At 45.5% G+C, this 23,502-nt stretch overlaps 1 protein-coding gene across 2 annotated transcripts in view; it reads left to right on the forward strand.

Moving 5' to 3' along the window:
- Positions 1-6: 6 nt before the first annotated feature.
- Positions 7-23,502, forward strand: part of MTMR2 (myotubularin related protein 2) — a 56,961-nt gene continuing 33,465 nt past the window's right edge. Inside the window, exons 1-2 of one of the 2 annotated variants that reach the window (XM_026052942.1) lie at positions 7-15; positions 17,023-17,128. The gene's annotated coding sequence lies outside the window, so the exon portion shown is untranslated. Of the gene's footprint in view, positions 16-5,101; positions 5,123-17,022; positions 17,129-23,502 lie in introns of those variants that run through there. The other variant, XM_026052941.1, reaches the window with a different exon arrangement.

The following is a 23,502-nucleotide window of genomic DNA, read 5'->3' on the forward strand; positions in this document are numbered from 1 at the left end:
CGACTCCCTGTCCAGGTAAGGGCGCCGCGGCCGCCTGGGCGCCGTGATTCAGCACGGGCGGCGGCGGGCAGAGCCGCCGCAGGGATGCGGGTGCCCGGCGCGCTCCGGCACGGCGCTCGCCGCGGTTTACGGGGCAGCGAGAGCGGCGCCGGGGCCCGGTGTCTGGGAAGGGAGAAGCCGCCCGGCCGCAGAGCGGAGCCGAGTAACCGCCGCGGCCCTGGGCAGGCGCCTGGCTTTGCAGTGGCCCAGGACAAGCAGGAGCCCCAGAGGGACACCAAGGAGGCCACTCGTGTGGCCGCGTCCCCCGGGTCCCCTTGTCCTTCCGCGCGCCCGTGTCTCGGGTTGGGCAGCCTGGCCGCTTACCTGTGTCCTACGCCCAGCAAGAGCTCCATGGGAGTCTCCACGACTGCGGGCTGTTTCCATGCTCCGTAGACCACAGACACTGAGCAGGAACCTTCGTTTCACTCAGCATGGTTTATCAGTGAGGTTGTGTCCTGGGGATACAGCTTGGCTGGTGGGAGAGGAGCAGAGCGGGAAGGGGGAAACGCGGATTTCGCGGTAAGCCCCAGGTGGGAGAACGGCCTGGCACGTGGAGTCTGCTCCGTGCGGGCCTTGCTGCCCTCTCCCTTGTGAATCCCAGGCTCGCAGAATAGCCAGGAAGGAAGGGCCCTTGGGATCCCCAACTCCTGCTCATCTGTGAGGTCAGACCAGGCTGCCTAGGGCTGGACCCAGTCGGCTCCAGAGAACATCCCAGGTTGGAGGCATCACCTGCATCACCTCAACAACCACCTTGTGCCAGTTCTCGGGTATCCACATGGAGAAGCCTGTTACATCCAGTCTGAGCCTCTTGTGTGTTAATGTGGCCCTGTCATCTCTCATCCTCCCACCATGTGCTGCTGTGAAGAGCCTGACTCCATCTCCTGGCTGACCTTGGGTGATCTCCACCATGCTGTAGGCACTGACAGGCTGTTCCCAACCCAAAGCTGCCTGTGCTCCCAGCAGGACAAATCCAGCTCCCCCAGCCTCTATTCACAAGGCAAATGCTCCAGCCCTGACCATCTCCATGATCCTCCAGTTTGTTGATGCCTTTCTTGTACCAAGGAGGGGCAAAACTGGGTGCAGGATCTAGCTGAGGTCTGACAGGTCCCATTCCTGGGTCACCTGTCCCTGTTCCTGCTCATACAACCCAAGGTGGTGCCGGCACCTCTACCTCTGCGTGCCCATGGTCGGCTTGCTGTGCAGAGGCCCCAGAGCTGCTCCCCAGGCAGACCCCACCTTGTACCCAGGGCGCCTCCTTCCCAAGCCTTTCATGACATTTTTCACCCTCCTTAATGAAATTGTTCTATTAACTAAAGAGGGAAATTAATGCAAAGAGCAGAGAAGCTCTGCTGAATGCCTGGAGGCCTCTTTTCCTCTATATCTCATTGCCCCTGTGTATTTCTCCGCTCTGCTTTTGACTCACACCCCTCTGAAAGTCAGTGATAGCATAAGAGATGCTGGGGATTTTGGACATGAAAAGAGTGTTTGGATCAGAAGAGCTTGCAGACCTCAAAGCTGCAAGGAGAATCCCATTCAGCTTCACAGGCCAGATGGAGCTTTGGGAAAGTGCAGGTTCCAACATCCAGAACTCCTAGAAGAAGGTTAACCATTGTTTTATGTGTTCTGAACAGAAAACATTTCTTTCTTTAACCAGTCTTTGAAACAGATAAAAGTTTTTCATCTGCAGTTACTGATTAAAAGCCCATCTTGACTTGGTGAAACATTCTAGTTGAATTGGTTAAGCTTCAGGCAAAATCCTCAGAAAGCAAAACCATTTTCTTGTAATAAGAGATGCCTGGTGACTTTCAGAGTGTTTGTTATTACCAACTCTCCCTACAATCTAGTAATACTTCTACACAAATGAGTAGCTTTTCAATGAAGTGGACAGTAGATCTGTTTCAGCCCACTTTCAGTCTTTTTTAGATTTTATTCTCATTAACGCTGATGTGCGGTCTGATTTTTCTGTACCTTGAATAGTCCTCCTGAAACTAATAGGACTCTTTGATTCTACTGAGCTGTACTAATTTTCTTGCCTTTGTGATTGAAGTCTGACCAACAATGAGTTGTTAACCTACGACTATAGTGCTGTGACGTATTTATTTTATATATATATATGTATATAAAAACAACAGCTACAGAAAAATGAGCACAAGTTCACTCATCCCAAATTCAGTTGCTCAGAACTGTGAAGCCTTGCTGAGTTGTCTTTGACTGTCTTTGTTTTATGCAGACTAGCATAAATCACGTGTCTCTAGCAGTACATTCTTGAGTTGCTTTGCACTCCAGCTGACAAGTTAAAACAGTTTCATACTTCAAAAGACACTTAATATGTAATTCTGCAAGAAAATATGCTTGGTAGAGTTTACTCATATGTAAAGACTGCTCACATGAGTAAGTGCCTTAAAGAACATGCATTAGTATGTTTGTCTTTTAATAATGAACATGGGATATGGTGACAGTAGCATTTGACAAGAAAAGTTGCTTTGCTATTCTCATAGACCGTTGTAGTTTGGAGTAACATATGGGAATAAATGTGTTTTCTACCTTCTGCCCCAACTATAAAAGTATTTGGAGCAGAAGTATTTGGAGTTTTGATACTTGCAGTATAGCTCTTTGCACATGTTACCACATGCCCAGCTCCCTATGGAAGTACCGAGTTAGGAGCAGTCAAGTGCCCTCATTGGGTCAAGGTCAATGACTGGGATCTTCAGGACCTTTCCCTCGGATTCTGGTCTTGTGGAAGGCAGATGACCATGAGCCAACAACTGAACAAGGAGCCGTGCCGCTGTAACTGGCCATTGCAAGAACACTTGTGTATTCACAGTCAAACCAGAAGCAACTCGTGAGACTGAGAGAGAAGCAATGTAAGCCACTGATTCTGATGCTGCCTTTGATGAGGTACAGAAGGACTGTGTCAAGGACAGGAAGCTTTATTTAGTGTTATGGATTTATTTTATAGCTTCAAAGAGGCCCGAGGATCGTGCGTGAGCGATGAACCTCTTTCAGCTGTGCTACATAATCCAACCTCTTTGGAGCACCCCTCACAGATCACTCTTGAAATGAATATACAGCTGGAGTTGTTTCCTTTACTTTGCATACAGATACTCTGGCCTTTAGAATTCAAAGCAACAGCCAGCAAAATTATGCAAAAATTTCCCTTTTCTGAAAAGAAGAAAAGCAGATATAGCTGTGCATGATTTTAACAGAGCATACGACCCTGGGAAATAGGTTATATCAAGAGATTTACCTCCCATTAAAGACAAGGAGGCATTTGTTTGTGAAATCTATCTGATATATTCCCTAGGTTCTTAGTGTTCCTCCAAGTATCTGAAAAATTTATTGCTGTCCAGTACGACCAATAGCCCAATATAAAGTCAAAGGTCTTTCTGTTACATCAGCTGGGAGAAAATTTGCACTGCCTGTGAAAATGGAGGGGATTATACTGCAAGGAAACTGCTGTAGGAGATGCCAGTGCTATTTCACCCTTAGTGTAGGACGAAAGTAAGAGAGAAGACAGTGGCAGATGCTCCCTGCCAGCAGGACCGTAGTAACGTGTGATGTTGCCACTTTCTTTTTGCTTGTTACCACCTCTCTGCTGGTGGTTGTCATCCACAGAGGTCTGCAGACATAAGGAGCCCTCCGCTTCATGCTTTCACTGAAGCATATGAAAATAATCAGGTTGCTTGTCCTTAGGTTTGCAGAGATAGCTCTGAGAATGTAAAGTGTGTAAATCAGTGCAGCAGGGTCTGCTGGAGCACCAGCTCTGTGAGCTATGGACTTCCCCGCTTGTCTCAAATAAGGGCCTGTCAATACCTGCTCTGATTTAAGGTCCTGTTGAAGGAAATTCTTTCCCCGTGGCTAAGAGTAATGCAGGAAGGAGCTGGGCCCATATGCTGGTGGCTGTGGAGGGCTTCCTAGCCCCACCTGGCTACCACATGTGTGGGGCTTGCTGATGGAGTTGCTTGGGGATGAGTCATTGACGTTCTGGTTTGGAAAGGAAGGTTTCTGCCCGTTCTGCTGTTAGTGAAAGGTGAGTAGCTGCCGTTTGGTTCAGGGGCTTTGGGAGCAGTTCTTGTGTTTCGTTTCTTGTATGTGTGAAGCAGGATTTCCCCAGAGCTGTTACCATCAAAGACCAATCTATGGCTGGCTGAGGGTTGATAATGAACTTTTTTAGAAACTTAACACTAGGCCTAGAACCAATTAGCAGCTTCAGCCAAGCTCATTATCATTAATTTTAATATGGGTAGAATAATTTATAATGTTTACTTGCAACTAAGTAAAGTAAGTCCAGCCTGAGGTACTTTTTTTCATATACTGGTATATTGGGAAGGTAAAAAAAATGTTTTATGGTCATGTAAATTTGCAAAATGAAGAGAATCTATTATGGCGTCTGCAGATTTCGGGCAGAAAATCATAAAAAATAACAATTCAAATAGACTTTAAAGTTTTAATTTTTGCAACACAGTCGTGAAAAGAAACTATTACCTCAGAAGAGCTCAGAAATTGTGTTTATGGGTAGTCTTTGGTATTCATGTGGCAGCTCCTGCATTGAGCAGAAAACATTTTCGCTCATCTTGGAGCGTGAGACTTTCAGTCTTGGAAAATTTCCTCTGTCTGGCACACACACATGTCTGTGTTCAAGCTCTGTCCATGCAACAGAAGTGTATATTTAGAAGAAGAAAATATATTTTCCATTTGAGAATATAAAATAGAGCTGACACTCCCCTGTATCCTGTATTGTAATCAATATTACACCACTGCTTAGAGGCCTAGAGGTGCCATGGTTCTAGTTGCTCTACCAGGTTAGAGGTAGGTGATTTCTGTATTGAAGAGCCAGCGATTGGCTATTTAAATGTGTTTAAACCAGGACTACTCTTAAAAAAAAAAAAACCCTAATGCCTGGTAGGTGATTTTACTAAGTTCTGGGACCTGCTGAGAGACTGAGAGAAGAGTGAGAAAGTCTAAGGATGAGAAATTGCTGCGGAGACCTGAGGAGGAGATGACGGCGGGGAGAAGCAGAGCTGGGACCGGAGCACAAGTCTCTTGGGTCCTCCCAAAGAACTGCTTTTTCTGCACAGAGCTGGTAAGATTATGTTGACTAATAGTGTATTTGCTAATCAATACGAAGTTTTTTATGTAGTTCCTTAGCTGGTTTCTTAACTACAGGCTATTTACCACAGGAAAACACAATTACACAATTAACATGTAGAAAGGTCATAGCACAACCTCTTGGATGGCTCAGCACAGTCAGTAAGGTCATGGCTTCTCTTTTGTGAGTCTTTGCCAGATCCCCTGCTTTACTGCTGCTTTTCTTTCTTTTTTTTCTAAATCCTGAGGGTATCAGGTGGTGTAAAAAGAGACCTGATCCATACCTAAAATAGCTCACGTTATCAGAAAGCTTAACTGAGGAAAAAAATAGCAAGCACGCATTAAAAATGTGCAGAAACCTTCCAGAGGTCACTCTCACAAGGTGCCAGCTGCAAGGTGTAACCGCAGAGGAGGACATGAGCAGAGTGGTCTTGTCACTTGTCCCCAAGAAGGCTGTGACAGCAGCGCTGGGGCAAGGAGCATGGAGAGGGGAGTGACAGGAGGGTCATGATGGGGTTGATTTGTAGAGCAGCGTGGGGTAACCCAAGGATGTGAGAACAGGCTCTGCTGCAATAATTATCCAGTCTTTGGTTTTAACCTAGAAGTGCCTAATTGTTTTCTAGTCCTGGTAACCGTCCGTGAGCTAACTGAAGAAAAATTCATTGAAAGCCAATGTGCAAAATCAGTGGAACTTCACATGTATCTGCTCTTCCTTTTCCTCTCATCCGTAGTTTCTGCTGCCAGTTTCCTCGCTCAGTAATTTTCCAGTGTTTTGCAGGTAGCTCTTTTCCTTGCTTCCCTCTTGTCTTTCCTGCTTCAGGAATTCATCTCCACTGCTTTCTGAGCGCCCGTGTATTTGATAAAGAGCAAACGTTAGCAGTTCCCTAGTTTATAACTCCTCCAAAGTGCTGTTTTGATTACTTTTTTTTTTTTTTTTTTCAGCCAAGCAGAAATATACCTCCTATATAGAACTAACCTTTCCGTAGTCATTCAGGCCTCCTCTAGAAGTATTGCTGTGTGATGGCCCAAAAGTTCAATTCTGGTCTAGGTGAGGTGTGGATGGGTGATTGTGTTTCTAGTGAATTAGCTGGATAGAGAGTTCATGGTAGTTTGCTGCCTTTTCTGGTAAGATAGGCAACACATGCCTGGAAAAAAACAAGGTTTGCATCTAGAGTGATTTACGGTGTTGGGAAGAGAATATTTGCCAGGGCAAAGTGCTACATGGAAAATCTTTTTTATGGGCAAAAAGCAGCATTTTTTTATATATACATACATACATGTACACGCTTGCATATATGAGTGGTGTATATACACACATATATACATGTGTATGTGTGCACATATATTTAGCCAAGAATTTGTTAGTATAATTGAAGTGTTAAAAGTCAAATTGTTTTTAGCCCAAAGCTAATTGCTACAGAAAAAGAAAGAGTAATAATACAGTTAAATTATTGTGCCTATGCAGCTTAGTTCCTGTCCCATCCTGGGGTTTGGCACACACGTCTGCTCCTCCTCTGGGTCTCGAGGTCAGTGCCTTCACTCTCATGGTGACAGCACAGAGTGTAACAGGCACTTGTCAGAATCTAGACACCTTTTCTGGGAGGAATATGATGTTCGGCCTGATGGTTTCTTCCTCCACACTCTAGCTGCTTGGGTCCTTTCATGTTACATTTAATTTTACTATATATCATTCCTTTCATGGAATTAAATTCTAATTCTTTGTTCTCTCTGCTACCGCAGCACCAGTTTGGGGCAGCCCCAGGTCTGCATTTCTTTAAGTGGCCCCGGGGAGGTGTTCAGAGCTGTGGGGTCCCCGGGCCAGCCGAGCTCTGTGGTGCCCCAGCCCGACTCACCGCTTGCCAAGGTCTCTGCCACCACCAGGCCTGTGTCTCCACCCGGCATCACTGCCCTGGAGTCGCAAATACCTCATTCTACACAGAATAACTGCTTGGTACAGCCACCTAAAGAAAGCTGTGGTTTTACTGTACAAAGCTAACAAAAGTAAAATAAATCAGTCCTAGACACCTGGTCAGTTGGAGAGGCTGCTGCCACAGTGAAAGCAAGTAAACCAAAACTTGAAGGACTGAGCAAAGTTGAGGCTTGAGGCTGGCCAAACCTCACTTCTGCAGCCGTGCAAATTCAGTACAAAGCTCCTGGCCTGTTACTAGCAAGGGCAGGACTGTGACAGGGTCCTCCAGGGCTCCACGGCACAGAAGTGAACTTAGCAACGTGTTTTTGAACCATTACTGGTGCAGTGAGTAGGCATCTGATTAGGGCTTGTTGTTTTGTGACAAAAGTGCCTGGTTTTCTGGCATGAAGAGTCCTGATATCTGAATTATTGTATTTCTGAACCACAGCCTCATTTCATTTCTCCTGCCTTTAGTGAGAATAAAGGGTTCTTACTATTTTTACTGCTGTGTTATGAAATCTCACTGTTGATTTCATTTAATATCCTTACTGTAAGATCTCCTGCAATATCTTTTGGGAGGGAGAGATTGCAGGCACAGGCCATAGAAGTGACGTCTTCAGCCTTATCAGCTAACTGCTTGTGAATGCGTTGGAGCCTGTGAATGAATCAATTACAGCTGGAAAATTATAGGACCCGAGGAGGGCAGGTAGTGGGTGGTGATCAAAACTCACAGTACCAGAGATGAGTGGCTTCCCAAATGCATCCTGACCATAGCCCCATCTTCTGCGTCCTCCTTACCTAGAGATGAGATCCCTCTCCTCTCACTGGAGATGTCTCTGCTGGTCTCTCTGGGTTTCTTGGAGACAGTGGGGAGGAGAGAGTCATTCCCGTTTCTCCCCAGTGACTGTAAGAGGAGCCTGCAGTGAGTAATTCCGATGGGAGCACCTCTGCAGAGCTCCCTCCTCATCTGTGCATCAAGGACAAGAAGAGCATTGAAGTTGGTTTGCTCTCTATTCCAGGAAAAAAGAAAGGAACTATTTCTCAGCTCATTTAGTTTCTCTCTTTTGTATGTCAGCTAAATCTGTGGGCAACTGGGAGCACTATTTCTGTATGTATCGGGTATGTAAGTATCTGTTCTGTACAGATGTATCTGTATGTACAGATATGTTTGTATCTGAGTTTGTTCCCTTGTAGTTTGTATAACATTCAGAGAACTTGAGCCATATTTGGTGGATGGTGACAGACGAGTAAAAGTAATAAGCTGCAGAAATCTCTGCATTTACAATAAAGATGGATGGACGGACAGACAGACAGACTCTGCTGACTGGGTTTCCACCAGGCAGGTGGTAGAACAGCCACTGACAGCATCACGATCTGGGCTGGACCCATCCAGGCTTCACTGCCCCTGCTGTGTGTTAAGTCACTTGCTTTTTCAGGCTCGTTCATTATGTTTGAGGCAGGCAAGAGCATCGGGAATCGCAGCATGGTTAAGGTTGGCAGGGACCCCTACAGATCATCTAGTCCAGTGCCCATGCTCAGGCAGGGACACCTGGAGCACTCTGCACCCGGTCACATCCAGGTGGGTTTTGGAGATGAGGTGGCTGTGGCTGCTGTGTGATGATAGAAGATTAGCCATCATTCCACATGGCTGGGGACTGATGTGTAGTAGTCTTCAGATAAGCTTGTTTTGGGATGTCTCTCTTTGATACATGGCAGTAGAATCTGAAATAACTTTGTTTTCAACCTGTACCCCATGAGTGGTCCAAAGCAGGAATGTTGGAGGGCAGAGCCTTCTGGCAAGTGGAGGCCCTGATCCAAATCAACAGCAACTGAGTGCTTGGGAATCTGGGCCTTGTATTTAACCCAGGAATGAGAGCGAGCTCTGTGGAAACGTGGTCCCAGCTGCAGCTCCTGAACCTGGGAACTGTCACAGATGGTCTCCGATCTTCAGAGGCGCTGGTCTCTCCTTGGAGGCCGGTGTGAGGTACCAGCACTCAGCGATTCTGAAAGCATCCCCATCCTCAGTTCAGTCCAATCCTTAGCTTGCATTTCAGGAAACAACACCCCACCCCCCAAATTATTGAGCACTTAAGCTATTTTAGCCTTAAGACTCCGCTGGGGACCAACTCTGTGCAGGGCAGAGCTGGCACCAGGTTTAGTTGTTTCAAATCCTTTTCTGAGTGGAATCTGGCAGCACATGGTGCTGCAAAGCGTGTGTGAGATAATACTGAGCTCGTAGGCCACGTCAGCTTAGCCAGGTGGTACGTGATTCTCCAAATGCATATAGTATTTATATACCTTTTTCTTCCTTCTTTTAATTAATCCCAGTATGGAACAATTGTCACTGGTGAGTAAATCTCGTTTTTTTTTTACTGTTGTAGGTGCTTGCTTAGGGGGTTGTAGTCTGTTGCAGGTGTTTTATTGGGACCAGGTGATTGTGTGGTGTGCGTTCGAAAGGAAGAAGGCGCTTGACAGTGCATGTTATTACCTTAACAAGAAGTTTTTTAGAGAGGGAGAGAAGTAAAAATCAAAATATAGGCAGCACATAAACTGTTGGTTGTATCCACAGATCTGGTAAAACTGTACATAACTGAGTGTTAGTGTGTAACTAGATATTATGAATTTCTGCCAGGATACAAATAATAAAAAGAGGTTACTATATGTATAACTACAAAAGCTTCCAAAACAAACCAAGGACTGGAGAGCACATAGTAGTTTCTGTCTTTCTGCTTCTCACGTTGGCTCTGTATTGCAGCTTAGCATGGCAATGTCTGAATTCACATTAAAAGCCAGATAATTTTTTTACTTGCAGTTTCTACTCAGAATTAACATATTTTAAGGCGTATTGGGCAATTTTGGACTGTCTTTGGGGTTTCTGTGATGCCTTTTTTTCCTGTATGTCTCAAGAAGAGAGGCGTGCAGCCACATCCAGGTAACTGCCCGCCCCCTCAGCCGCAAGCAGCGGGCAGAGGGTGCCGGGCCGGCAGCTCCGGCTCCGGGCGGGACGTGGCCCTGGCCCCGGCCGTCGCTGCCACCGGCGGCCGCTCTGAGCCAAGCGGCTCCCGCTGGCGGCCTTTCTGCAAGGCAAACACATTTCCATGGGCACCCGGCTCCACACCAAAGTCCTGCATTATCAGCTGCCTTTCAGGAGTAGGAGCTAATTTGGGACTCTGCTGATGCGGGCTGAAACGTAGCTGCTGAAACAGAGGTAAAATACCCATTTCCAGCAGTTCTGAGAAAAGTTATGAGACTTTTCTTTCTTTCTTTCTTTCCAGTTCCAGTTTCCTTCTTACTGACCACCGTCCCATCCCCTGCTACAACTTCTTAGAAATCAACCTCCTGTTTTGTTTCTGTCAGGGCTACAGATGATTCTATCGTTACCCTCCATGGGGTGATGAGCTTCTCTCAGCTTAGGCCTGTGATAACTGGGTTCTTCCTGTTTTTTACCTTCTGGTTCTTTGACTCATGGAAGCATGATCCTGTGGGCTGCTTGCTGCTCTTAATTATGTGCTGCCTATCGGTTGGTCTTTGGGTGTTGGCTTTTCTATTCTCGGAGTCTTGCAAATATTTGAAACAATAAGCCTATTGTGGAGCGAGTGCTCTCCACGCACTGGGGGCCTTTTGTGAGCTTCTGGGTAGAAAAATAATAAAAGAATGACTAATAGAGCATGAACGGTGCTTGTGACACTGCAGGCCATTGTGTAACTATTGAGAGCAAAATTTGCATTCCTAGAAAAGCTTGTTCACGGTCAAAATATAAGGACATTCTCTTTATGGCTCATGGGAGAAAATGTACTATATATTCAGCGCAGGATGCTACTCAAAAGGATCAACTTTTAAAAAATGACATTTTCTTTCCTTGGAACGTTGCAGTCAGATTGAGACCCGGCTTTGCCTGGCAACAGCAGTGAATCTTTTCCATTCAGGCAAGTGGCGTGGGGGGCTATTTGAGGTCTGTCACACACAGGCACAATGATTTGTTTGCTGAAATGGCTTCTTTTTAAGATGTTGTTAAGCTCTGACATTGCCGACCCTTCTGAATGGAGAGGGTACGTTATTATATTATATAACTGTCTGCGTCTCCTGAATGCCAGGGGAAGCCTGGCAGTTGGTGCTTTTCTTCCCTTCCAGAGCATATTTGTTTATGACTTTCCCCCCTCTCTGTAATCATTGCAGGTCAGGCCGATGTTAAAGTGGGATCTTCAGGTGTTTAGAAAGAAGGTGATTTCCATGTAGTCCTTAAATGTAGCAATTGCATGTTCTGCATGTGCATAAGGAGTCAGTACAGTGTTTCCTGGGAGAGCAAGGATGCATTTTATGTATATTTAAGTCTCTTTTGCTGGTGTCGTCTGAGCAGGATAAGCCTGTTTAGTTTTCCTATTTTTCTGAGAAGAACCAAGACTGAATCCCTGCTTGCTGGAGATAATACTCCTTTGTCCGGCCGTGTAAGCTCTTCAGGAGCGGGGTTGCCTGTTATTTTGGGTCTGTAGAGTGCTTAGCACAGTGGGATTCCTGTCCTGGGACAGACGGGTGTTAGGAGGCTAAAACTTAATTTACAGCAGCAGAGATTGTCACAGCCCGTGGCTGCACCGGACGCCTGCCCTGCTGCTGGGACTAACTGCACGCCTGAGTATTCCCTGCACAAGGATCTTCAAGGCAGTTCGGAATATCTTTAGGAACAGATGTACAAATAAGGGCTTCGGGAGCCACCCAGCCTTGCACAGGGCCACAGAGCTGCTGGAAATGGGAGCCCCTCGTGTGGGCAGCAGCAGGGATTCCCGGGCTGGGTCAGCCGGGATAGCAAGGACAGCCGGGATAGCAAGGACAAAGTGACACTGGTGGGGAACAAGCACTCTGCTCTTGCAGGACCCAAAAAATCTCTGAAACAAACAGGAGTGCTGAAAGTGCTGAAGAGGAGGAGCTCAGCTTGAATTTGGAGAGCGAGCAGGGAAAGCTCAATACCTCTGGGTAATTCTGCTTTGGAGAAGAGTGCCCGAGCACTGCAGGTGCGGCCCTGCATTTCATGTGAACCAACTGGAGCCCTCTCTCTTGGCATCAAGAGCGTCCAAATGAAATCGTATTTGCCACTAGTCGTCATTAATTTGCAGTTTTCACCTTGATTAATTGCTAGGAATGCACATAATGAGAAACTTTTACAAAAAACAGGAAGGGAGGAAATGGAAATTTGCACTCTGCAGTGCTTTTCTCATTTATGACCTCTGCGGCTGAAACTGTAGAGCACCGTGGTCCACTTTATCACCCATTTTCCCTGTCAGTCCAGTGACTACTGAAATAAAACATACAGTTGGATACAGAAGAAATGGTGTGAGCAGCTTGTGCCAATTAGCATCAGGCTAATTGGCAAATGCTGCAAGCCAAGGAGCGGCTACTTGTTGCAGTGGCAGGGAAGGGAAAATTCATAAAGAAGGTTCTGGAGAGCTGACTTTATCATCAGGGGCTGAACACCATCGTACAGAAAATAACTATCCTAATATCCTATGCATAAGCGTATTGCTTTAGTTTGTTTTTCAAACAGCCTGATTCCTAGAAATGTTTGTCTCTCCTGCCTCATCATTTCTTCTCAGGGCTTCAGGCGTTCCACTCGGGCACAGCTTCCCAAGCAGGGAATTAGGATAGGAACTTTAGAAACCAGAACTTTATATTTTCTTTTTTATTTTATTACAGTTTTTCTTTTGCCAGTAGCTTGTTTTGAAGCAAGACAAGGGGCTCTTTCTCCGTTTTTAAAGTCTGAATGAGTGTCTTTGAAGGTTAACAGTGGGCAGTTTCTTTGGGAGTTGCAATTCAGTCCCTCTTTGCATAGGGTAGTTTCTGGATCTTTGAAGAGGCAAGACCTCAAAGACACTTGTTTGGAAATGACCATTGTAGCAATTATATGGCTGACTTCATACCGCATGAGCTCTCATACTGTGTTACGAAGGGTTGCGGGTTGTTGTTGTTTTTTCTCTGTGTGCAGTTGTCATGACTCATGACTTTCTTCCTGGATCACACACTCTCCTACCAGGAGAGGTTGTGCAGCATGGTTGTCCACAGGTCAAATTTGCATTGAAGGTGCTTCCTGGAGATGCTCTAGGAGATTTCCTTCTTGCAGAGATGGGGTGGAGGGAGAAATAAAACACTAGTTTTACAGTACAGAGTTTTACAGTACAATATTGTAATAAATTGCCAACCATGAGAGTGATGATATGGGGAAGGATGGTCAGTCCGGCTTAGAGGGTGCATTTGTCTGCGTCTTTCACAGCTTGAGCCCAGTCCCTGGGTATCTCCGTGCTTAGCTTCTACGTGACCTTTGTTGTGTTCTTCTCAGAGCCTCCTGTGGTCAAACCACCACTTTCCAAGGTGGGATTTGTGCTTTTGCCTTCACTGGAAAGCTCTTGCTGATCTAGTCTAGGAAAGCACTAACTTCACAGTTAGACTCTTTCTATAATAGTTACCTTTTATATGCACCTCATTTTCAATGTCTGCAGATAGAGGCTGCCTCCGATGCCACTTTGCAGGTGCTGTTTGATGGTACATTTTGAAGTGGCCTGAGACTTTGCCTCTGTTTTCCACCAAGTATTTCCTCTGCACCTTCACAGCGGTACAGGACGCGTTTGTGTCTCAGACACTTGTGCCTGCAGCAGCTTTTTGGCTTTGCTGCTTCAGTTGTGCTGCCGAGGCAGTCGTGTCTTCCCACTGCCTGAACAAGAATCACCAGAAGGCATCTGTCTGAGCCTGAATTGTGTTTGAAAACCATCTGGCACGGTGTGGGATAGTTGCAATAATAACAGTGAGCACTTTATGAAGAGCTGAGTCACCGTGCTTCATTTCCACTGTAATTCCGGGTATTAGTTGTACATATGTATTCCATATAGCCAAGAGGTTAATAATGTAGGCAGGTACTATATGAGACCATTATGCTTATTTGCTCTCATTTATCTTTCAAAATCTGGCTGCAGGAAATAATGTTTAATAATAATTACTAAGATGAAAGACTGACATCAGTTTTAGTTGCTTCCCAAACTTCTTTTCTGCTTGGGCTGGGAGGAAGGAGAGGAGAAAGGGAAACAGGGACAAAAGGAATGGGCTGTTTTCCCTGAAGGTCCTGGTGAAGGTCCTGTCTTCCACATAACCTAGACGTGAGGAAAGGATGTTGGGGAGCTGCCTGGGCTCACAGCGTAGGAGCAGAAAGGTGGCAGGAGATGCTTGGTCTTCATGAGTCCATTCTGGGATACCTCAGTCAGCTTCTTGCTCCTAGGAAGAGCTCCAAGTGATTGCGGACCTTGAGATGTGTCGGTTCTTCAAACATGAATGAAGTTCAGAGATAAAATTCTATTTTTTGCAGGTTGATTGTGTTGCATAAGGCCAAACCTTCAACTAGTGGTAACTGGCAAAATCCCCATGATGTTTTTGCCCTTGGAGAAACCTGGCAAACATACACGTGTTCTCAGATGTTTGTCAGGTGCCCCCAAACCCAACAGTTCGACCTCGTGCTGTGGCTGTCGCTCAGCCTTGCCCTGTACCGTCTTACCCATGAAACACAGGTGTGTAGGGTGGAAATGCTGCTCCCTCAGTGGGGTCCGCAGCGTTTTAGACTAGCACCACAATTGCCCCAGAAATGCTGCACAGAGGGCAGTGGTGAGAGCTGCGACATGGTGCAGGATGCAGCAAGGGCAGCAGGGGCGGCCTTGCTGCGGACATGACATGACGTGACGGAGGGAGAGCCGGTCTCTGCCGTCCCCTTCGTTCGTATGTTGGTCCCTCTCCCCTGTCCCCTGCCAGAACGAGGGTTAAAACACAGGCTGGGGTGTCAGTTTTAGCATTAGCAGCCAAGGGGCAGCCCGTGCTAACCGAACCGCTGAAGCCGAGGAGCTCCTCGTGTTCACATGGGGTTAATGAGCTGGTCAGGCCGGGGCTGCAGTCTGATGAGGAGGAGGTGGCGGAGGTTGTTTCATCTTCTCCTTCCCTTCATTTCAGCCCCAGAAATGACTGGGGAGAGAGGGCCCGCGAGGCACACGTGGGCGGCCGAGGCAGCGGCAGGGCTGTGCGGGCCGGCATGGCCGGCCTTGCCCCCGGCGCGCGCGACGCCTCAGCGGCGGCAGCGAGACGGGACGTGACGGGGGGCCAGCCCGTGAACCCCTTGTGAGCCCTGAGCAGACTGGACCACTTCTAAACGTATATTTGAATGCACCAAATTCTGGCCTTTAGAAGGGAGAGATTTCAGGTTCCACATGTGACGGTTTCTGCTGCAACTCTGGCTCCCCCGGCTGGAAGCTGCTGAGGGAGGAGGCAGGTGGATAAGGAGGGAGAAGGAGCAGAGCTCGTATCCAGTGGCAAAGGCATCTCCAGCAGCTAATTCCTAACTTTGTGTTATCTCTATACCTGTAAAACTTTAGGAGGTAGATATACTGCTTTGTGGAACATTTGAAGTGTGATTTTAAGTGTGAGCATACAGAGACCAAGCTGGGATTAATTTTAAGAGCACGTCTAGGGGACTGAGCTGATTCAACTGAAGAAATGTAAAAATGTGGTCTAATGCTACACCCAGTTCAGCCTGCCTGTAAGAACAGGCCGAATTAAGGAAGCTTTGCAGATTTGGGCCTTGGTATTTTAGAGCCAGTTTGTTTTCTGCCTGGGACAGGAATTCTGCTGTCATGAGGGTACATGAGAGTGAGAAATGGGATTTGAGGAGCTTGGGGAGCTGCGTGTGCAGCTCTTGAAGTGCATACAACAAGGGCTTTCAATAGAAGGGTGCTGTCCCTTTTACACAACAGTGTCATTTGTTTTTAAATAAGCTCCTGCAGTTCCCCCACCTCCCATTTCTAAATTTCTGCTGCATGGCATTAAAAAGTTGCTCTTGAAACCTGGGAGAGAAAGGACTAATTCCCAGCAAGAGCCCAATTTTGCTGTAGTACCTTGTATTCTTAACATTGCCTATGTAATACCTTGCCAAACTCCAAAGAATAGAAGTTAAAATAGAAACACTGTGGCCTTTCAGTGGCTGTTTACCAGCAGTTAAGCAGCAAAACAGTTTTGAGACAATTAACAGATCTCCAGGCCCTTTGGAAGCCCAGCTATAGCAGTCTCCACGCTGTTACGGGCCTATTTAATACCACTGGCAATGGTAATACTCCTGCTGGAGGTGGGTCTTGGCCAAAGCCAGCCTTGGAGCTTTGTAGCCAACCCTTAAGAATGTCCTGACACCCAAGGAAACCTCTCTGAGGCCGCGGGGATCCATAAGGACGTAGGAACTAATTGGTGTAGGTAGCACTTGCTGCCATACTGCAGCTTTACGGAATAACAGTGAACCATAGAGGATCTTTCTTTCCACTCCTATGGTGTTTCAAAAGCATTATTATCAAATGCTAATTTCAAGCAGTTATGGTTCTAGGAGAGGCTGCAACATAAAAATGCCACAAAATAGGCTTATTTTAATTGCTTACAGCTGTACTAAAAAAAAATTATTTAAAAAAATCAACTTTACTTTGGTTTTGATCAAATCACACTCTGTATTATCAGTTGTGTTAGTATGATGCAGGAGTATTTCTAATTCTCCTGAGGATTATACTTGCACCTGAAGGAGGAAAGTTATGTGTGATGGAAAGCATTTTTATCCTGAATTCATTCCACCATTGTAAAGCTGTGGTTGGAATTGTGCTGGCACGTGTTCAGGATTCTGTCTGTTTTTATCCAGTTGTAACACACTAATATCTCCCATCTGAGAGTTAGAAACTGAGGCCTGTGGTTTCTGTGATTTAGAGTTTGATCGAGTTTGTGATTGTCATGGTGCTGGCTTGATCTGAGCTGAGGTTTGATAAGGGATCAGAGATATTTTGGTGCTTTAACTACCTTTGAAGAAAGAATACTTGACAAAGCAAAGGGTGGAAACTTGTGAAAACTGCTGGATATGATCGCAAGGGAGAGTCTGGCTATATATATTTGTAGCCTTAGAAATGCACAATTCTGATATGTGGTGTTTCTCTTTACAGTGCTTCCACTTCTCACTCAGACCATTCTGCCCATACCAAGTCTGCTTCTGCAATATCATCTGACTCCGTCTCCACCTCGACAGACAACTTTTCCCCAGATTTAAGGGTATGTATGTTTTGTCTTTAAAAAAATGGATAAAATGAGTTCCTTCAAAGGCTGTTTCTTCCTCTCTTTAAGTTTGGTTATGTTAAAATGGTATCAGCTTTCCAATTCGTGCCAGATTTTACTAGCCAAAGCATGAGAAGACCCCAAATCAGAAAGGTGCAATAGAAATTGTGGTTCAGTCTCTACCACGTTATTTCCTTCTTTATAAAATCTTCAGAAAGCTGACTTTGCAAGCCACGTTTGGAGATGAATTTTCAAAGGAACTCCATTGACTTGTAAGTGCTGAAAGTGAGTGGAGATACTGATCAAGCCACTTTTATAAACTTGTTCTTGTTTGCTATGGTGTGCCTATATATGTAAGAGAGGCTCACTCTTGAAACCTCCCGCTTGTTTATAAACACAATATCCTTGAAAGTATCTTCTTTCACGGAAAGATTAAGTCTCTGATTTGATGAAAAAATACTTCTGATACAATGAATGATTTTGGCATAGAAGGTTCCATTCCATTCCATAGGTTCCATTCCATTCCATAGTAGGTTACAAAAAGTTCCATTTTAAGTACATTATTAAATCTATTAATGGAAAATCCATAGTTCTAGTTTGACATCACAAGAGTTCTGAAAATTATCTATGCCTATTTCGTGCTGAAAGTGAGGGGCTGATAGAGGATTGCTTTGAAAATGAGGTCCCTGAGTGTAAATTACTGGCATTGCTACATTCTAATAACAACTTCTAGCATTTCTCAGCTGTGGTTGAGCAGCTTTGTAAAATGCAGACAAAATAAAGGGGCATAAAAACTCTAAATACAAAACGAATATGTTTCTCTGACAACTATGGTATTTTTTCCCTGTGCATGTTGTCTGCATACTTCTTAATTAGCGGAAAGTCCTCCTGTTCATAAGTAGGAAGAACTTGCATGTTTCTGATGGCAGTTTGCTAAAGGAGGCTTGTTAACTACTTTTGAGCTGCAATTTAAAAAATACTCGGTAGTTCATACGTAATCTAATGACAGTGTGCATCTATTATCTGTGGATACAAAAATTAATCTCAGAACAAGCCTGGGTAGAAAAATATATGATACATCTGAGGCTTTCACCATAAATCTGGGACGTTCCTTTACTGCAACATACAGAAAACACAGGGTTTTTTAGGTTAGCCTACATTAAAGCAATAAGCATTTCTCTCTCCATTGCTGAGGCTGTTTGGTGATGGAGAACATGCCAGGAAGGTGGAATCAAGGTCTGTTCGGTCCCCATGGGCAGTCTCTTAGGTTGGTCCCACAAATGCTCCCTAGTTTGGACACAGAAACAGTGCATTACTGGTCGTTCTCTAGCCAGGTCCCCAGTGAACATACCTGGGGATGGAAGACTTATTGTGCATGGTGATCTGTTAAAAACAGTAGATTTCAGGTCTTGACACAAGGAGAACAGGCATTTATTTTTTTTTCCTTCATCTTCTTTATTTTCCCTTTATTCTTTGCCAAATTTTCTCTGAATTAACAGCTGTCATATAACAGTTTTGCAGTTTTGCCTTTTTTGAGAGAGAGAGAGACACAGAGAGAGACACAGAGAGAGAGGAGGGGGAGAGGGAGAATTTTTTGTCAAGGTCCCGATTGTTCTTATTATTTTCTTTAACCTTTCTGAGATATAGCTTTGCCCTTAATACTGCAGGTGAGGTCATATCAGGAACTGTTAAAACCACATGGTGACAGAGCAGTGGAACAGGCTGCCCAGGGAGTCTCCTTCTCTGGAGGTCTTCAAAACCCACCTGGATGCCACCCTGTGCCACATGCTGTAGGTGTGCCTGCTTGAGCAGGAAGGTTGGACTAGATGATCTCTAGAGGTTCCTTCCAACCTTGAATGTTCTGTGATTCTGTGATTCTGTTTTGCGTACTAGCTCATTCCTTACACACTAGAGCATCTTGTGCAGCTTTGACTGGTATAAGACCATGTTAATTCCCAAGCCTTAACAGGTACTGAGATCCGAGCTGAACACTGTATTTCTTCTTCTGAGGAGAAGATAAACCCCACATTTTTTTCTGGTGGTGTGTGGGTCGGTGAAGAAAATACGCCCTAAGGTATTTTCTGAAGTATAAACTAGCAGAGTTTTTGTTTCCTCTGTGATATGGAGACAAGTGCCTGGTCACCACAGTGTTCTCATAAGGTTTTGTGTCATTAGCCTTGAGAGGCTGAAAATAAGCATTTCAGGATTTTGAAGGGGGTCTGCCAATTGTGGGATTATGCTCTGGATGTATATTTAAATTATCCTTGCTAGAATGGATTACTGCATGGACCCATCATCACTCCTCCCGCCACTTGGTCCCTGGCTCTGCATGCGCATCAGCTCAAATTTAGGAATTGCATTTATGTGGCCATGGAATTAAAACCCCCCAAACTTTATGGTAGTTACAGTTAGCACTATAATTTTGTTGTGGGGAGTATTTAGAAGAGCAGTAGGCGTCTGTTAGGAGGAGGGAATCAGGAGAAGGACCCACATATTTTCTTGCAATCTGTGCCTGCAGATTTCTTTGAGAGAGCCATTAACACAACCACATGCATGTGTTCGTGTGTGTTTGTAATGAGGCAAATGAGGAATTCCCCTGGGCGTTCCTGCCAAAGGCATGTGCTGTGTTTTTCCCAAATCTTTCTCCAAAGTGTTTCATGGTAAGTTTTATTTATTTTTTAATGTAGAGTGAGCTTTTTAGTATCGGGAACTAAGATTAAATTGCTTTTCCCCTACAATTTATAGAATTTTCACTTCATAAACTAACTCGAAATAACTTTAGGCCAGTTGAGTTAGCTGCATAGAAAACAAAGCCCTGTGGTTCTTGCCCCTCCTTCCCACCCCATCCTGGTCTCAAATCTGAAGCTGTTTAGAATTGATTTAGGGAATGCACTTTTCAAGGGAATTTTTAGCAAATACACTGCCATATGTTTGAACATAAGTTACAGATCAGGCGGGGAAGTAGTTGGAAGTGAAAATGAGTTGGGAATTCAAATATATTTTGTACATTCAGAGTGAAAATTCAAAAACTCCTTAGAGCCAATGTTGCCAAAGGGCTCGGATGCCTTTCTGCCTCTCATGGATCTGGGTGCCTGGTGATTTTTCACACAATGAGATTATTGTTCTTAAATCCTATAGGTGGTAGTTTCTCTGCTGCCTATGGGCAGATGTAGGCCCTGAGGTTTGTTGGTAATGCTCTAACTTTTATCAGTAGGGACTTCATTTTTGAGTTAGCTTTTGATTTACAGGATATAGCCTGAAGTTTAAGATCTTTGAAGAAGTTCTCAGAAAAGATTCGGATTCCCTGCCAGGATGTCACTTGGATTTGGGAAACCGTGGACGTGGCCTTGGGAGTCTGCTGCTTCCCTTAAGAATAATAAGCAAGCCCTAGTGTGGCAGACTGGCATGTCAGCTGGGAAGCCTTCAGAAAAGCTGCTTAAAACCATGCTCTGGCATTGCTGTTTGTGGCCCTGAAACCATCCTCCTCCTTGAGAACAAAAATCAGATCTGCAGTTCCTGATTTCTGATGGTCCAGGAGCAATAGTATAAGCCCTTAGCCATCCACGTCTGCTTTCCTCCACTATTGTTTGCTCCTGCCAGTAAATCACATTAAAAAAAAAAAATTACTCCTTTAATAGAATAGTGATCAATGCTTTTGCAGTAGGTTATGCAAACAACCCACAACAGTGTGGCATGCCCAGAACTCAAACATTAGAAAAGAGAAGAAACAGTCGCCTGTATAACTTGAATTTGTTACCCATTATGTGTGTGCATTGAGGATTTTTTGGACAAACCCAAATCACCCATGTGATTTATTTTGCAAGATACGTAACTGATGAATGACAGAAGGTCTGTGAAGCAGTTTGCTCCTTCAGAGACAATAAATGGAAGCCATCAGTGCCTTCCATAAGCTTCCTGAATGGAGTTCATTTGGGTTCGCCTTCATTTATGCTACTCAGCTGCAGTTCCTTTCTGGTGAATGGAAAGAATTGGGTCATTTAAGATGTGATTTATCTCAGAGTTTAGTAAATGCCTCCAGTAAGTCAAATGAGTAAGTGAGAACATCATGGAGTTAAGCTGTAGGATCCTTGTTGCATCCTTACTGCAGGATGCTGTGAATTACATTGGGGGAGCAGCAGCTCCTTGCTCAGAGCGGATCCCAGCCCTCGCTGTGCTGCAATAAAGGTGAAGTTCTGTCTGATTTAAAAACCATGTATGTTTTTCCTCTGTGGAGAGAGCACAGGATGAATTGCTAGATGTAGTGCTCAAAAATCGGGCTAAAACCTGCGCCTGAGGTCACGTTGGGCTGCATGAACCTTAATGCCAGTCACTGACTTTGCCACCTTTGTGTTACGTTCCTGGAGCTTTAGTGCAGACTGTCTCAGAGTAGTTTCCTGGAGGATGTGTATGTTGTTAGAAGAAGAACATATTGAAGAAAGATGTGATTTTTCCCTATCCCTTGTTGTAAATCACAGAAACTAGCCTCAATGAGCTTTTCCATCACTATCTCCCTGCCAATGCAGGAAGTGTGTCAGGCTCTGGTTATGTGGAACACATGTTCAACAAGCACTGGGGTAAGAGAGAGGCATAACTTTGCAAACTTTGAGCATGCATTTAAGCACCTTTTTTATTATTGCTATTAAGCAACTTTTTTTTTTTTTTGTTAGTGAATGATGCTAGCTTGGAAACACTAAATCATGAGAAAATACACCTCATCACCTGCAGTGGAATTTAGCCCTGGAATGAGTTTTCCTCTTCACTCTGCCACTCAATTCCAACCCTAGCTTAATAGGGGCACAGGGGGAAGTATTTTAATGTCAGGCTGAAAAGTCAAGGGACTCTTCACATGAAAGTGCCCAGAAAAGGGCCAGAAGTGCAAAGGTGGTTTTTGTGATGTGAACAGTCCTTCGTGTAGGTCACTGGATTGTGAGATAATTGACCTGTAGTCACAGCTGGATGTGTGATGTAAATAGATGATGTAGTTACTGAGAGTAAATAAACTTCATTCTTTTTTGTTTTGTGATGTTAGCACAGGACCCTTTGGACCCTTGGCTGAAGTCGGGGCCAAATCCAAGAATGCGTGAGACTTCAGAGACATATCAAAGGTGTCAAGGACTTGAAGGGCAGCTCAGGAGAAGAAGGGAAATTTCATGAGGAAAAGAAAATACAGGTGTCTTCAGTCATGATTTGGGCTGTACTGCTCTGTGGGGGTGGGAAATGGGCTCCTTTTTCTGCATGGAGCTTTAAGCACAAAGGGCTGGTTCCCAAGAGTGAATGGAGCTCTCGCCCAGAAGCCTCGTCATGCAGGGACACCCAATGAGTGCCTGGAATGTGGCCCTTGTCACTGCCTTTCTGTTTTTCTTTGGTCCTTCCTTTTCTATGGTCCGGGACCATAAATGCTCTGCATCTCACTAGAATCTAGTGAGATCTAGAGAACTAGAATCTCTTTCTTTCCTGAATCACACAATCACAGAATGTTCAAGGTTGGAAGGGACCTCTAGAGATCATCTAGTCCAACCTTCCTGCTCAAGTAGGGACACCCAGAGCACGGGGCACAGGGTGGCAGCCAGGCGGGTTTGGAAGATCTCCAGAGAAGGAGACTCCACCACCTCCCTGGGCAGCCTGTTCCAGGGCTCTGTCACCCTCACAGCGAAGAAGTTCCTCCTCACATGATGATGGAACTTCCTGTGTTTCAACTTATAACCATTTTCCCTTGTCCTGTCACTGGCCATCAACGAGAAGAGCTTGGCCCCTTCCTCCCTACATTCTCCCTTCATGAACTTATAGATGGTAATCGGGTCCCCTCTCAGCCTTCTCTTCTCCAAACAGAACGGGCCCAACTCACTAAGTCTCTCTGCATATGAGAGATGTTCCAGTCCATTAATCATCTTAGTTGCTCTTCTCTGGACCCTCTCGAGAAGCTCCACGTCCCTATTGTCCTGGGGAGCCCAGAACTGCACACAGTACTCCAGGTGCGGCCTCACCAGAGCTGAGGAGAGGGGCAGGATCCCCTCCCTTGACCTGCTGGCAACACTCATCCTCATGCAGGCCAGGATCCCATTGGCATTCTTGGCCACAAGGGCACTTCTAACTCGTGGTTAACTTGGTGTCAACCAGGACTCCCAGGTCCGTCTCCGTGGAGGTGCTTTCCAGCAGGTCGACCCCTAATCTGTCCTGGTGCCTGGGGTTATTCCTGCCCAGGTGCAGGACCCTGCACTTGTCCTTATTGAACCTCATGAGGTTCCTCTCCGCCCAACTCACCAGCCTGTCCAGGTCCCTCTGGATGGCAGCACAGCCCTCCGGAGTGTCGGCCACTCCACCCAGCTTGGTGTCATCTGCAAACTTGCTCAGGGTGCACTCCATGCCCTCAT

The sequence above is a fragment of the Nothoprocta perdicaria genome, unplaced genomic scaffold (assembly GCF_003342845.1).
Source record: "Nothoprocta perdicaria isolate Ctin4 unplaced genomic scaffold, notPer1 scaffold_94, whole genome shotgun sequence".
NCBI classification, from domain to species: Eukaryota; Metazoa; Chordata; class Aves; order Tinamiformes; family Tinamidae; genus Nothoprocta; species Nothoprocta perdicaria.